Source organism: Empidonax traillii, unplaced genomic scaffold (genome assembly GCF_003031625.1).
Source record: "Empidonax traillii isolate 1590-97213 ecotype Southwest subspecies unplaced genomic scaffold, ASM303162v1 scaffold175:size1888319, whole genome shotgun sequence".
Classification (NCBI taxonomy): Eukaryota; Metazoa; Chordata; class Aves; order Passeriformes; family Tyrannidae; genus Empidonax; species Empidonax traillii.
In genome coordinates this window covers 1,331,785-1,336,427 of record NW_020955368.1, presented here as the reverse complement: position 1 = coordinate 1,336,427, position 4,643 = coordinate 1,331,785, and the positions used below count along the sequence as shown (strand labels likewise).

Genomic DNA, 4,643 nt, shown 5'->3' with positions numbered 1-4,643 from the left:
AAAAAAAAAAAAAAAAAAAAAAAAAAAAAAAAAAAAAAAAAAAAAAAAAAGACCCACATCCAAATGCTGCTGTCTTGCTAAGATTAATTCTTTGTGGTGGCTCAGCAAAAAGTCCAGCTGAAACTGTTCTAGCCTTGAAAGGGGAAGACACATCTGGGTGGGGATTCACTGCAACATAGGACTGGTAAGAAGGGGAACCATCATCACCCAAAGCTTATTCAGTGAAAAAACAAAGCACGTTTGAGGCACACGCCTGCTCTTTGATGAATCTCAGTTACCATATTGAGAATGTAAAACAAAACAGCCTTTTCATCTTTCTAATTTGTTAAGGGGCAGCACCACGGAATTTCAATTCCTAAATATAACTGCAAACAGAATTATCCAGAGAACATTCTTCTTTCACAGATACTAAACCACAGACTTTGCCAAGAGGAAACATCCAAGTGCAGAAGCAGCAAGTACACCCCCAGAGCGTGCTCCAGAGCCAGTAAATGCCCGAGCTACACCCGAGGAACAAGCCCCTCTCCAGGGCAGCACTGATGTTCAGCACCAGCAGCTTAATTACTGTGGGGCAACTTAATTACTTTATACAGCCAGATTAGAGAGCCAGCACGGGCTGTAAGGATGCAATTAGAAGGGCTGAGCAGTTAGACAGCACTTGCCTCTACCTGCTGAGCTAGAGAAGCAGCTCTATTAGCCAGGAGTAGAAACAAGAACTTTTCAGCCAATGACAGCTAAAATTGGAAAGATGAGACCCCTCACGCTAATGTAACAGACTGTATTTGTCCCCTTTTTTAAAAAAGCCTTCTTATAAAATAATTTAGTGAAATGCAAAGTCTCATCCCTCAAAAAAAAAAAAACCAACCCTCTAAATTAATACAAGAAAGTCATGGTTTCACAAAAATAAAGTTTTTAGCAAATTATCTCAGCCTTCTTATGAAAAGCAACCAAAGTTTAACCAACATCTTTTAGCCATTATTTGTCACTTTTAGTCTCTTGCCAAATTATAGCCAGTCTTGAAGCTGCATCCAGAAGTATTCGTGTTTTGCTAGTCATTAAATGTACTACAAGACATCAAGCAGAAAAGGAAAAGCTCATGTGATATCTAAGACCTGCCCTCTGAGTGGGAAATTGCAAGCCCCACAGTGGCAGGTGGCTTTGGTACACAAAATATTTTCATTTCAGAGAAAAACACATTTTTCACACAAAAAAAAATTAGATCAATTTGCCCTGACCCCTCTTTCCACCTTTTAAGGTGTTCCAGTAATTTCTCCTGACCTTGATGCATTTGCACCACTCAATCCCTTTAGCCTATGGAGTGCAACCCATGGCATTGCTGACTCAAGTCACAGGTGGAGGAGGTGCAGAGGCAGCAGCCTTCAAGATCCACCCCCCCGCCCCAGGTCCCTGGGTACACATGGCTCTCCATTTTCCAAGTACCTAGATCAGGAGCTGAGTTGTTGTGCAGGGAATGACATCTCATCCTTGTTTTCCAAAGCTCCAAACTCAGGGCACTGAGAAGGATGCCCTGTCAGCCTCCTGCTTAACCAAGTTCCTGGACACGCTCTCCCCAGAGAGAGCTGACAATCCTAATTCAAAATCCACAAAGGTAGAGCCTCTCAGAAGCAGAGAAGAAACAAAAGGAAACACCCAGTTGGATCTGGCTTGTATGCATGTGTAGCCTTTAAATTTTGTTGCATATAGCAAATGGTCACTTCAATCATTCCTAGATTTTCTGAATACAACTATCTCCAGAAAAAAGAGAGCACCCTAGAATGCTCTCAAGGATGAGGACTCTTCTAACACCATCTGAGATCTCAAGTCTCTCTCTAGTATGGCTTGTGCTGGGAATAATGAAAGGAAATGTTTTAAGGGCAAGAGCAGTAATGATGATGGCAGCAGATGGCTTACCTGCCTCCTTCAAAACAATGAGGGAAGGAAACAGCACCTGGAGAAGGAAAGAGGATGAGAGAGTACTAGCACAGTTAATAACCTTTCATAAAGACTTCTTTGCCTTCTCTCCTTGCTCTCCCATGACACCTCAAGATATTCCTGCTGCTTACCCAGTGTATGACACAGAGGAACGTGGACCATTTGAAGAAGATGGTTGAAGTAAAAGTATGTAAGACGCAACCTGGGTGGGACAGTGTTTTGCCATGGCCATAGAGCAGAGCCAGCTCTGGCAGGCTGATGCATCCCACACCTCTCCAAACAAAAGGCTACTGGAGTATCATGTAGATACCCCACAGGGGTGAACACACATCTGAGAAGGGGGTATTTCAGTAGCACCAGTCTGGCAGCTGTTCCAGAAAGCAACGTTCACAGGCATGAAGGATTGCAGAGGGGACAGAAGGACATTCACCTCAGTCTGAAGCCAGTGTCAAACCCAGCTTTTCCCCAGGTTCCTGCTCTGCTCTCTGGAAAACAGCCCAAAGCCAAAGCCTGCATTCCTAAGGCAGTGCATCTGCACAGACAGTGCTGCTCGAGCTGTCCAACGCCTCCTGACAACTGAAGTTACCATGGACTGTGATGCAAAGAGGGATCACCCCCCCCCTTTTTAATTTTCATGTCCTCAGATGGGAGGTTAGAACCTGCCTCCCAGCTGTGGGCAGCCACAGCCCACCCTGCTGTTGGTTGTGATGCTGCTGAGCACCCCTGACACTACTACTCCCTTACTGACTCCTGTGAAAGCTGTGAACACACCACACTCACCCTGTTATCCAACCTCCTCTCCAAAGTCAACAAGGCTTTAAAGAACATTGTAAAAAAATAATTTTAAGGGAGTGATCTGTGCATCGGAAACAGCCTCAAAATTAGCAGAAGGACCAGGAATAAGGGAAATGATAATTAAATATAATAGGATGGATCTAAGCAGAGAAATATCTAGGCTAAATAGCAAAAGAAATTATGTCATTACACTTATTAGGCTGCAGACTTGCTCTTCAAGAGGGATAAAGGTGCCTCCACAAAAATGTTCTTTTAAACAGCACTTCAGTGAAGTAATAATGCAGGAATTTTGAATTTATGCTTCTGAAAAGGGGGCAGGACAGGGCTCCTTCTCAGCTCTTGTCATAGGCTGGAAAGGGGAAAAGCCCCTCTCAGGTGCTTTGTATCAAAGTGAAGCAGAATAAACCCAGAAGATTGTTATAACCATACTTTAGTATCATTGCTATTTGGGAAAGTAAACTCTCTTTTATGACAGAAACAAACAGGTCCTTTGGCATGAACAAGGTTAACTAAGAAGGATATGTCACAGACTGCATCTGCAATGTAGAATTGCTTAGACTATATTTAGAATTTTAAATTGCCTTTTTTCCCTTTTTTTTTTTTTTAAGGAGCCTTTCTGAAAAGCATTGTTTAAGGCAACATTCTGTTTAAAGCATGTGTACTATTTATAAAATAGTAAAAAGTCAGAAGATAGCAGGTCTGTGCCTGTCAACATACCTCTTCTCTCATCTTCAGAGAAAAATGTGCATATGTATTAAAAGTGCATATGCAATAAAGATCTCAGAAACCCCTTTTTTTTTTTTTTTTTCATTTTTTTCCTATGATGCTTACAGAAAACATGACTGCTTGTTCACTACACTGATTTTGTTGGGGAGGAGGAGGGGAACAGCACTGACAAGCAGTCAGCAACACACAGAAAAGGCAAGAGAGATAAATGGACAATGTGACATTTAGACAGATAAAATCACATCCAAAAGATCAATATAGGAATTCTTAAGAGTTACAAGAACAAAATATTTTCTCATTGATTTCTTATTTTAAGCCATTAACAGAAAAATAGCTAAGGGTAAATACACTGCAACACCAGTAATACCACCTCCACTGTGGAGTTTTTAAAAAATATTTGCGTATGAAATTAGTTTTTGCAAACAAGATAAAGACAACAGTCACCATGCAGGCAGCCCCAGCTGAATGGTGTCCAATGCCAGGGTGGGGATGCTTTGTTTTGGTTTTAAGATATAGATTTAAGTACAGTTTTAAAAGTAAAATTCATTTTAAGAATCCTGCTGTTCTGCGTGGTTTATTTAACACCAAGTGCAGTGCCTGGGTTCAAACTGTTCCAGTGGCAGCTTTGAGAAAGAATCATAAAAATGTTTAAATCCCCTTTTTTGTTTAAATTGACCAAATGGCACCTATTTGCCTGAAGCAATAAAGTAGACCATGTTCACAAGATAAATCGATAGAAGGAAAGAGAGAGGCTGGGGTTTCAGCTGAAGTTAGGCTGCTGAATGCTGACATTATTGATTTTAGCTAGTTCAGCTGGCCTTGTAATTAAAATGTAAATTTGAGAAAGAGATTATGTCCTGACAGAAATGGTGGGATTAGGGGGAGATAAAAGCCCCTCAGTGAAAATTCAGAGAAGGAGCAAGCACAGGTTTCCTCAGCTGTGTGGATTTAGACGAAATCTAGCTACTTCAGATTCACTTAAGTTTAATTGAAAAAACGGAGATAGAATATAAACAGGTATTATGGACTTCAACTTCCCTGAAAAAAAAATTAATAATTTCTGTTTCCCGTTTGTTGAATCTTAGTCAAGCCAGGAGTATGTGATTCATATTAGCACAGACACTCTCCAAGATTGTCAGGAAAATCCGGCAGTTCAGGTACAATATTTCCCCACGTACTCTATTGTGCTC

General features: G+C 41.1%; 1 protein-coding gene across 1 annotated transcript in view; it reads right to left on the bottom strand.

Moving 5' to 3' along the window:
- UVSSA (UV stimulated scaffold protein A) overlaps window positions 1-4,643 on the bottom strand; it is a 52,395-nt gene that overhangs the window by 17,132 nt on the left and 30,620 nt on the right. The window lies entirely within an intron of this gene.